Source organism: Strix uralensis, chromosome 3 (genome assembly GCF_047716275.1).
Source record: "Strix uralensis isolate ZFMK-TIS-50842 chromosome 3, bStrUra1, whole genome shotgun sequence".
Lineage (NCBI taxonomy): Eukaryota > Metazoa > Chordata > Aves > Strigiformes > Strigidae > Strix > Strix uralensis.
The window spans coordinates 27,078,637-27,090,696 of NC_133974.1; the positions used below are offsets into that span (position 1 = coordinate 27,078,637).

Sequence of the window (12,060 nt, forward strand, 5' to 3'; positions counted from 1 at the left end):
AGCCTGTTTGCATATTGAAATAGTCCCTGCTCCCAATGCTGTCTGCTCTTATGGGCTCTCCATAAAGGCTTAGCTGCAGTAAACACAGGGAAAATCTGGGAAAAAAAAACCCAACCCAAACCAAACAGGGAACTTTGGGGTTTTTTTTTTTAAGGATTTTCTTGTAAACTGCTGTAACTATTTCCTGGTTTTAGCAGCATTTGAACATTCCTGTTTGGGAGGGTCTATTTCTACCCAGTTTTGAAATAATTAATTTACACTGATTGTACTAGAAGATAACAGTAATTCATTGCTCTCTGAATTACTATGGGACTAATGGAATGGTAGTTACTTAGTGCAAAATATTTTTAGGATTCTTGTGCTTATTCGGATTTTTTTTTTTTTTTCCTGTAGAGCTAATATAAAAGGGCTCAAAAGAGATTGTCTCAGCTTCGTATGACAAATTTTCTTTCCTAACATGCTTCTCTCAGTCATTTAGGAGAAGTATTTAATGTGAACAGCATGTGTCCACTTCAGTTTGTTATTAGAGTTCAGATTTGTTTATGCATAGCAACAGTCACTGCTGAAATACAGTAGTTAACCTGATGGCTAATTTAAAAGGAAAGGAGGAGTGTGGGATTGGGAGGAGGAGGAAGAAAAAAGAATATGCCATACATTAAATATTTTTTATCACAAACAGGTCAGAGCTTATGTGCTATTTTGTGTTGCAGTGATAGCTCACCACTGAGGTCCAGATTATTACTGGGAAATCCCCATGTATCTGATTCTTTGGAAAAATAGTTACAGGGGTTTTAGGAGAGGTTTTTGTGTAATAATTTGGTATTTCACTGCCTTGAAATGAAGAGACAGGGACAATGCATTAGAAAGAAGAATTATAAAATACAGTCTTATCTCTTACTCTTTGTGTTCTCCCCTAATAAGATGGAGGTAAAAATTCAATTAGCAGTATTAGTCACAGTCTAAGATTTGAGTTCCCCGGAAAGACACTCTGCAGTCAAGTTCTGCTGCTATTCTTAGCAATTTCTCAACCTTGCCTAAAAGGATGGAAGATGAGACTACTGTTGATGAGTCATATTGATGACAAACAGAATGGATAATGTCAAGTAGGTGTTTGGCTCCTACGCTAACTGTCCTCACCAGTAAATATCTGTACTGAAATAATGTATTAGGAATAGAGAATTGGGCCAAGTACAAATGTTTCAAAGTAGGATTTTAAGGCAGGTGGTGTGATGGCTTTCATTTTGTGTTTGTGCTTTGGGTGTGTTTCCTGGTGTAAAACTGAGGCTTAACCTGCATTTGGTAATCCTAGGAAAAATGGTATGTGTGAGGCAGGGTTATAATATTCTTTGCTTGGCTCACTGCCCTAAGAAGTGTTGGCAATATTAGGTCAGAAAATAAGAATGGACATACTGACTTAATTGGAGGTCCGCCCAGCCCAGTGTCCTATCCCTGTTGTTCTGCAGTTGCCTGCAGTTCATGCATAAGGAAAGAAGGCATGGGGAAAAGGATAGATATTCCTGCACCTTCTTGTTCCTCCTGGCCTTAGTGTAAATGAATGGATCTATTCACCGTGGATGTATTTTCTTGGTTTTCGAACTGTTTTTCTTTGTGGCATCTGGAACTTCCTGTGGCAATGAGTTTCATAATGTAACTACGTGTTCTATGAAACCCTACCAGTTTTGATTGTATGGTATATTCGTGTGGTGCTTCATGGCAATTTTGGTCTTATACCAAGAATCCATGACACTGTAGTGAAAACTGACCTTTATACATACGTGCTTTTCTACACAATATTGCGGTGGGCATAGTCTTGCCCTAGGTACCACTGACTCATGTTTACAGGGAACCTCGTGCATGAATGATCCAATTGATGTTGCTTAGATGATATTCATATCCCCTCTTTTAGATGTCTATAATGTACATCTGAGTGAGAAACTCATCTGAGTTTCTTTTACAACCAATTAAAAAAAACAAGTGCAGGAATTGTAGAGTGTGATTAATCTGATCCATATTAGACATTTACTTTCGAGTAGGATGAACTGTGTCTCAGAAGTGCTGATTTCTCTCTGTTGCATATAAAGAGAGCACGACTCAGATGTAAATTTCTATTCTGGACACCTTTGCATTTGGGCAGATAAATATCACTCTTGGTGAAGTCTTTTGCTAGAGAAGAAGGAATATACATGATCCTGGGAAACAACTGTGCTCTGGGAAATCATTCACCGGGTAATAGGCTGGTAAAGTGTATTTTACTTGCAGTCTTTCCTTGAACACCCTTTGGGCAGGTGGTAGCTAGACCCTTTGGGCACTGGCTAAGGTGCTTCTGCAGTAGAAAAAGAAATGGCAAGGAAATTTTATCAAATTAAATACTCTTAGAAATAGGTTTTTTTTCTTAATGCCTGACATCATGGTGTGCCCACACATTTTTTGGTGAAATTGTCTAAAATCTCAAGAGAATCCATTCCTGGGATGATGTAAGTGTTTCATTTGGACTGTAAAGAGGGTTCCCAGCACAACATCTCTTAAAAGGTTGCCCAGAACATTTTGATTAATGCTATCTTGTTTATGTTTGGCAGCTAGCAAAAAAGAAGAAAAGATAACACAAAAAAGCAAGGCAAAGTGAAAAAAATACTTTGCTCCTTTAACTAAAGCAAGGTAGCAGGTAAATGTTATCCTCACAAGCATGTGGTGTGCAGTGGGTTGGAGAACAGGAGATGATCCCAGGGCCAGGGGAAGAGAAGAGTTTGTCCCTGCACCCAGGAGATAGTGAGCCTCAGTTTGCAAATGCCTTGGCAGTGCGCCTTTAGCTGAGAGCTTGCCATCTCAAATCCATTCCAAAAATTTGATCTCCCTGACAGCTGAGGAATCTGTTGCTGTCAAACCACATGTTGGCACAAACATACTGCCTTGCGATTGATGTTGCCCTTTTGATGTCAGGTCTTTCCTGATCCTGATGCCAAATCCATGGTGTTTGATACCACTAGGTAACTGGACATGATATTTTGATTTTAACTATTTTCCAGTGAAAAGATAGGAGAGGAAAATTGATTCGAGGACATAAGCCATCCTAGACTGAGCCAACAGGTAAGCATTCAAGAACCTCTATCATTTGACTTGCGCCAATTTTGCAGTTTCTGTAACTAACATCAAATGACATTTAGTTTCTAGTAGTGTTTTCTGACATTCTTGTGCTATGCTTCCTTCAAAACAAACAAAAAAGACATTATTGCCTATTTCTTGGATGTTCTGGTATTTCAGCATTCCTTTCCACAGAAATTTCAGATGCCAGCATGAGATTTCAATACAGAAATTGTAAAGAAACTGTCAGAGTACAATTTTAAGTTTATTTAAGACCTAAGCTATGAACTTTGGATGTAGGAGTCAAGAACTAGGTGTCTGAGACCTACAGAAGGCTTCAATATTCTACTTGCTAGTCTTCAGGAATAATCAAAGAGATAAGAGTGGGTAGGCTCTGAGTTACAATCACTTTTTTCCTACTAATTTAGAGTCTGATCTTGCTTTAATTTTCTGATATTCATTCCCTAAAATTGGAAATTTAGAAATTCTTATTTTAGTTAACATGGCTAGTCAATAGGTTGTGATTCATCTCTCCTGAGTTTAGACAGCTGCATTTACATCAGAGCAAGTTGTTTAGACTCCTGCTGTAGTCAGTGGATGGAAATAGGGACTTCTCGGGCATTATTCTCTGATGTAGTTTAGATGCCTATCTTAGGTGAAATGAATCATTTTGTAAGAAGTGCCTATTCTCTCTTCTTTGACCATAATGGAGCCTTGAACAAGCTCAAATGTAGATGTGGTAAGTACTTACATTTCCTTAACTCTCTGTACAGGAAACTGCAATTTGAGTCTGCAGAAACTTTGGCTTTTCAGATTATTGTAATGTTATTTTATTGTGTTTCAAATTATTTCATTCATTGCTCAGAGTTTTCTTTGGTGTGGAACAGAGGTATCAGCTGACACACCAAAATTTTAAATGGGAAGTTCAGGATATATACAAGTGAAAATACTGCGAAATGTAGACTGAAATCTGGGCAAAGACCCAAGAAATAGCCAGTGACATTCCTACTCCTGTGAAAAGTGTTAGACTATTTTAAGAGCCACTCTTTTTGATTGATAGCACAGGGGGTTTCAGTCTGAAAGAGGCTTTCAGCATGTTAAGTATGTCAGTAGCATTTATTATCTTGCACACTGTTGTCTTTCTTTCATGTTTTCTGAAGTCATTCTTTCACACAACCTGGTTAAATATTCTATTACATTCTGAATATTCTTTCTGGTACATTTGGCAAGCTAACAAGGCTCTGCTCATGTTTCTCACTTGAACAATAAAGGATAAAATGATTAGGAAAGCATTCAATGTATACTGTTAATTATGTGAATTTAAGTACTGCAGTTTCTGAGTTGTAATAACCATAACCCCTTCCTGGTAAGGAATGTTGCCATTTAGACATCACTACTGAGGTGGAATTAACCCACACAGTTTGTAAATTCCTTTATTGTTTTATCAAAGTGAATAGTCCTGAAAGGTTACTCTCTTTGCTCTATTTGTGAATTCAGGGTGGTATCTATGATTCAGTAGTAACTAGTCAGGAAAGAAGAAAATGTGAAGGGACATGACGTCCTGAGAAAGGGCAATCTCATATTCAGAAAAAAATTGGCTGTGTGATAAAAGGAACTATCTGTTTTCTCCATGGAAACTTTATTCTGTTTTGGGAAAACAGAATTAAGAAATATGAAGAAAAGGTCTTTCTACTAATGGGATAAATTACATATACTTAATAAATGCTTTTCTCTCAGTAGTAATATGTCAGAAGGAGATTAAAAGTACTTAACTAGTATGTATTCACAAATTGGACCAGTCAGTTCATCTTCCTTCAAAGAATCAATGAAAGTTTCACTTGGGCTGCAGAGAACTTTTCTACTTCTTTTTCCTGAAACTGAGGGACAGAAATATGTGGAAATGTCTTACTCCCATTGCTTGAATTATGCTTAACTCCATAGTGTATATACTCCATTGAGTTTGAATTGAAGCAGTAAAATTATGCAGGAACTCTGCATAATTTCTTGCAAGAATTTACTGGAATTACAGCAATAGAGGAGAAAGTTGATTGTTCTCATTTAGTTTTCCATTTCTGTTAGCTAATCATAATGCAGAACAATTCAGTTTAGAAAAAAGTGCCTTGCAACATAAAATCTTTACAGAAAGAGTAGCTTTTCTCATTTAAACAAGAATAACTTCGCAAAGGACGCTGTCTAAAAATACAGAAGGAAGGACATTCCTTTGTAGGAAGGGAGAGGGACTGAGTTACATTTCTCCTGGTAGACCTTATTAATGCACATAGTCACACCGTGCTGCATCACCAAGAGTGATGTACTGTACAAAACTGAAGCCTCCTCAACAAGAAAAAAATCAAACACGTTATATGCAAGGGTAAGCTGAAGTGTGACTTGGTTAAGGCCACATAGTGACAGAAACAGGAATGAAATCATGTCAAAGATATCTACCATGGTACCCATAGCAGATGAACCCATTTAGTAGCTGTATAATTTAACCAGATAATCTGCCTCATTGCACCTGGCCTAGGATTCATCTGATTTCCTTCCTGGTTTATACTTATTGGTAGACTGTTTCACGCAGAGAAAACTTAATTCTTCAGGGGAAAAATCTACGTTACGTAAGGAAAGGCAAAAAGCTGGACAGTTGCACTGAGGAGACAGCACACCACCTGCACACAAGGAGTCAGGCTGGAGGAGAGCTGTGCCTGCAGGTGCAGTGAGAATGGCAGGGTGGGGTTTGGAAAGGGAGCTGCTGCTTCTCTCATATTGCTTGCTGGATTACAGGCTCTGCAAATCAAGCTGGCTCAACTGATCAGTTGTCTGAAGTTAAGTAGTATGAAGTGGAAATAGCTATATAAAAAACTGTTAGCATCAGTTTGCTTTGGACAGAACTTATAAAAAAAAATCAATCAGTTTTACTGGAAGCTGATGTGGAGCTCTTCCAGGCTCTCTAGAAAATTCTGTACCTCTGCTTGATCCCAAATGTGCATGAGACCATGAGGCTGGCTGCCTCCTCCTCCCTGCACACTGCCACCCTGCCTTTGTAAAAAGATATCCCCATTTATTTAATTCACAGACCCAAAAGGATGTCTTGGAAGGACATCTTCATTTTTGTCTGCCTTCCCAACCTGATCTTTACAAACACAATGTCTTAGCATGATGCATGCTACTGGCAAACAGTAAGGACAGTTGGGACAAAAGTCCCAAAACTTTGCTAATGCCAGCAGAAAGCAGTCACATGCCCTGCAGGGCTGGTGGAGGCTTTGATGGGGTACCTGACTTCCCAGAGTGCTGAAGGACTTCCCAGCATGGTCTTTCCCAAGCAGAGCCTGCTCATTCAAATCTTTGCCTTTGGTGATAAAATTCAATTCAACATTACAGGAGTGAAGTCAATAGCCATGTAGGGAGAAAAAAATATTTAAGAAAGGAGAGGGCACAAACCATAACAGCAAATCCACAGCCATATCAGTTTTGACAGTTAAAGCCAAGCTGTAAGTGAATAAGCATTCACACGGCAGCTGCCCATACGGTTCTTGGTGGCTGTGTTTGAGAATTACTTCTTTAGACAGACATACAGACTAATGAACTTGGGCATCGTTTTTTGAGAGGAGATTTGTAGGCATGCAAAATCTACTGACAATGCTTTCAGAGACAGATGAGATGGAAATGACACCAAGCGCTATTGAATATCCTACGCTGGCTGACCAGCCTTTCTGCTACTCGGTACCACAGCCTTTCCTCTGCAAAGTGCGTAAAGAATATCTGGATTAGGGTAGGGACGTACAAGCATTTATCTCAAGTTTTCTAACTGACAAGAGGTACTGAGCATCTTCAGGGCCCATTGTACACCAGCGGGCAGAGGTGCTTGGTACTGTCATATCAGAGCATCATACGTTCATTGACTGGCTTGCTGTCAGGGTTGGGTTGCTCTTATCCCCCTCCCTGAAAACCCTCTTCTGAAGATCCTATAAACCTTAGGATAATGTATCAGCACTGTATCAAAGCAGTCCTTGTAATATTATGGCTTGTAGATTATTTTTAGTCTGTTTACTCTAAAACAAATCTGGTATCTTCCTATTTATTTTCCAGATTTATACCACAGTTCTTAGAGATGGCAAAAGACAAAAAAAATAAACATCTTTTGCTGACCATGGTTGCAAGCTAGCTTACTGCAGTGCAAGACAAGGAACAGTCTCCTACTCTGGGACCTGAGCTGAAAAGCCTTTCATATCCAGAGTAAGATTCAGACAGAATTTAAATGTCTCAGTCAAAATTCTGGAAAAGCTCATTTTTAGTTCCCTTCAGGTCATGGGCAACTATCAACATGAGGGCATTCAAGGCTTTTTCATATTAAAATTTCCCAAACACATCAATTTCAGCTTCAGTGACTGTTTTACAGTATGCTCTGAGTATTTTGGTGCCTGTCTGAAACCGTAGCTCCATCATGAATGCGGAAAGCAGGAGTTATTTTGACAAGTCCTCTGATCCTATGGGTTTGATCTAAGCGCATCTCACAGAACAGAGATGCATGGGGTGGCCATTTCTCTTTAATACAAGGGCAAAGAAAAAGTCTTTTTATAAGACATCCTACTGGGGTGGGGCTGGGGGGTTCCCTCCAGTGTCCTGGAGACCCAGTCACTGAATTATTTGTTTAAACCAATCTTAAGATGGATCCCAAAGCCCAAATCTCATCCTGTATTAAGAATGTGTCCAAACTGTCAGCAGACAGAAAGCAATCATAAATGCTGAATATTTTCTGAGTATAAAGTAGCCATAACAGAAGAGGGAATGAACATTACCTCTTGCAAGAACAGCCTCTTGCCTGGTAGTTGGGGAATACATGGGTTTAAGTTTCTTCAGGCAGACTTTATTGAGAAAGCTTGTTTTAAAAGGAAAACCAGTTGCCTTTATTACACACCTGCCTTAATGGTTAGTACTGTAACCATCTATATATTGCCAGCCTCGTCCCTGGTGTAATAGAAAAAATACTTGAGCATTGCAAATACTTGTTGAATCAAACAAGTTATAGATAGCTCATGGAGGATATTAATTGGATGCTAAATACGATATAGGAAGATATTTAGAAATGGGGTATATGCTAAAGGAAAACATTGCCTTCCTGAAGCCATAAGAATCATTCTGTCCAACTGCAGAATTTTAGCTCTTTATAAATTTTCCCCCATCATTATTTTAATGCTTTCTTCTAGGAAAAATGGTGTCAGATTTATTTTTTTTCCTTACTTCTGCCAATAGATCCAGACAGCTTTAAAGAAAAAGAAGGGTCTTGCAATGTTTTACAGGATCCTAAATTGTTGGTCTGCAGCAGAGTATTCTACAGGAATGGTGCAAATGGTATATACTGTTTTATATGGGACTATATATGAACACATAGCATAGATGATACAAAGGCTGAAGTGTACCACTAGGAGATCACTAGCTTAAAGGCGATCACTAGCTTAACCCAGGCCTCATCAGATACTCTCAGTGATTTGTGCTAATGAACAAAGTTTTGGTTTTCTTTTGTGATTATCCATCCCAAATGAGTTAATATGGTGATTTTGTGGTTAGAAAGTAATTTGCTACTTGCTTTCTATATCATGTTTGATGTACAGTTTAGGATTTGCCTACAAATCATGGGGACTGATTCAAAAATACAGTATCATTAACATTTCCTTTTCTCCGTGTCATGTCATTTGTCAGGTTTGAGGTTATTTGGTTTAATTTAAAGTTTTGTTTCGTTATGGTACTTATTGCATGGATCAAGTATGTTTTCTGGAAATGCTTTTAGAGAATTAAGGTTCAACAGGGTGCAGTAATATTTATACATATTTACATGTATATAAACATGAAATGGATTCTGTTTGGAGATAACGGATAGACAGATCACTGAGGCTATTGCCTTTATACCGTTGGTATTCTGTATCACTAGGAATGAACTTGGCTGGCTGTCATCAAAAAACTTCACTTCCATAACAGAGAAATATAATTGCTTTTGCAGTATTGCACATGGTAAACTCAAGGGCTTTCAGTGTATTTTATTACAGTTGCAGTTGACTGATGGAGATTAACCTTATGCTAATCACTGTAAATGTAAAACCTGGTCTTAGATGTACAAAGACTACTGATGTAATTTATTCATACAAACTTAGTAAGTTAGTTTTTTAGTGGTTAAGCAGCCATTTTAGAATATGACAAGTTAATACATTAATTTTGACCTTCTATACTAATTATGATGTACTTCCAGTCGTCACAAAACATGTTGTTCCTAATTTTGGACAGTGTAGAGAAAGTATCTTGCAAGTTGACTGCATTTAAACTCTTTAAAATATCAACTTCTTGAAGTAATAGTATTGTTAACAACTTTATCAGTGAGTCTTCAAATCTTTCAGTACCTGTCATATGTCTTAATTAAGGAGATGGATATTCATGCCAAAAATAATAATAGAAAGGTAGTTATTGTGGAGGATCATATAAAGATTAAGCTATAACATATATTTTACATCTAGTCCTGAATGTTGCACAGTAATAATGTCTAGTCTTGTTTACAGTGTAGTCTTCTGTCTCATGATCTGGGAGGACCTTGCCCAGGATTTGACTAGGTTTCCATTAGAAGATCCCCCTACAATAATGTCATAGTTAAAGGAAAATTAGTATCTAAGTAGAGAAAAATCATATGACAAAACACAATCCAAGTCCACCCTGTGCTTTCTTTTCTCATTAGAGAAGGCAAGAACAACAGATCTCCATTTGACCTTGCATAAACATTTTCATTGAAGTACTGTGTATGAAATTTGGGCACATGTTCTTTCTTCACTGAAATTAATAGTGAAAATCTCAGAGGCACCTCTAGTCCCAGCATTTCCACTCCACCTCTCCCCACCTCAGAACTCATTCACTGATTTGGGCAGATACATCACTATGTTGGCACCCTTCTGTTTGAGTGATACACGAACATGCTGGTTAGTGACTGTGATGTGAGCATCTACTACCACTGCTGTAGGCAATGTTCACTGGAGCTCATTTAAGTAGAGATGAGGTACAAAAGACTATTTCCAAGTTGTTAGAGATTTAGGGACTAGTCTTTCCTGAAGCTGATACTTGGACACAGAAAAGCTGCTATCGTCCATATGAGTTTTTTTAAGTGGTATTTTTATTTTATGAAGGTGGTCACAGTTGGAAAACAGTGGTTAGGCTAGAATGATGGTACAAAAGGCTTTTTTTGTCTCCTTTATTGACAATGAAAAACGTACATGTCTCTTGCATACTTCTGCTATGGTTCTTTAACTTATAAAACCTTCACTGGGAATAAATCTGTTATATGATTTCAAGACCATGTGTAGATAATCATAGAATTATAGAATACCAGGTTGGAAGGAACCTTAAGGATTATATGGTCCAACATTTCTTGGAAAAAGCACGGACTAGACAAGATGGCCCAGCACCCTGTCCAGCTGAATCTTAGAAGTGTCCAATGTTGGGGAATCCACCACTTCCCTGGGGAGATTATTCCAGTGGCTGATTGTTCTCATTGTGAAAAATTTTCCTCTTGTGTCCATTGGAATGTCCCCTGGAGTAACTTGTACCCATACTCAAATATTTCTATTATACTGCCATTATTTTTAATAGGTGCTATATGTAGTACTACAAAGCTGGGGTATTTTTGTAATATAAAACCGATTTGAATATCCAAGTGCAATCATTACCAGTCTTCTGTAATCATAGAATCACAGAATGATTTGGGTTGGAAGAGACCTTAAAGACCACCTAGTTCCAACCCCCCTGCCATGGGCAGGGACACCTTCCACTACATCAGGTTTCTCAAAGCCCCGTCCAACCTGGCCTTCAACACTTCCAGGGAGGGGGCATCCACAGCTTCTCTGCGCAACCTGTTCCAGTGTCTCACCACCCTCACAGTAAAGAATTTTTTGCTTATATCTAATCTAAATCTACCCTCTTTCAGTTCAAAATCATTACCCCTCATCCTATCACTACACTCCCTGATGAAGTCCCTCCCCATCTTTCCTGTAGGCCCCCTTTAAGTACTGGAAGGCTTCTATAAGGTCTTCCCAGAGCTTTCTCTTCTCCAGGCTGAAAAACCCCAACTCAGTCTGTCCTCATAGGGGAGGTGTTCCAGCCCCCTGATCATCTTTGTGGCCCTCCTGGACCTTCTGGAGCAGGTCCATGTCCTTCTTATGTTGGGGCCCCCAGAGCTGGACACAGTACTGCAGGTGGGGTCTCACAAGAGGGGAGTAGAGGGGGAGAATCACCTAACTTGGCCTGCTGATCATGCTTCTCTTGATGCAGCCCAGGATATGGTTGGGTTCCTGGGTTGTGAGTGCACATTGCTGGCTCATAGTCAGTTTTCCATCCACTACTACTCCCAAGTCCTTCTCCACAGGGCTGCTCTCAGTCTACTCATCGCCCAGCCTGTATTTGTGCTTGGGATTGCCCCAACCCATGTGCAGGACCTTGCACTTGGCCTTGTTGAACTTCATGAGGTTTGCACAGGCCACCTCTCAAGCCTGTCAGGGTCCCTCTGACTGACATCCTACATTTGGAGGAATCTTAGTTTGCTTGTAATGCTTGAAGGTTTATTATTTATTCATCAGGTTCTTAAGTTAGATAGCCTCGGTATCTCAGCTTTCTGTAGTAGAGCATGTTGATCAGTGCTTTCTAGAAAGATTTGACATATGTTAAGTTGATGTTGGCAGAGAGAGGAGGGTAGCATATGTAGTGCATTATCACTATACACTTTAGCTGCAGACAGTGACAGAAGCAAGCTGACATTAGCGCATCTTGATAAGTGATATTGCTATTACCAGTGTCACTTTTACATAAAACATTGACCTAGGACTCTGATTTGATGTTATAATAAATTTGACATGTATTAACATACATATCATTTTGACTTCTTCATTCCTTGACAGGAGTACGATTATTGTGTATTGCTTCAGTTCACTTGTTAGCATTGCCCTTAACATCTCC

At 38.9% G+C, this 12,060-nt stretch overlaps 1 protein-coding gene across 12 annotated transcripts in view; it reads left to right on the forward strand.

Annotated features, from left to right (window-relative positions):
• The window catches only part of MLIP (muscular LMNA interacting protein), a 126,672-nt gene that overhangs the window by 16,755 nt on the left and 97,857 nt on the right, over positions 1-12,060 (forward strand). Inside the window, exon 2 of one of the 12 annotated variants that reach the window (XR_012628026.1) lies at positions 3,024-3,084. The exons of the other annotated variants lie outside the window; for them this stretch is intronic. The gene's annotated coding sequence lies outside the window, so the exon portion shown is untranslated. The remainder of the gene's footprint in view (positions 1-3,023; positions 3,085-12,060) is intronic. 12 annotated transcript variants of the gene reach the window in all.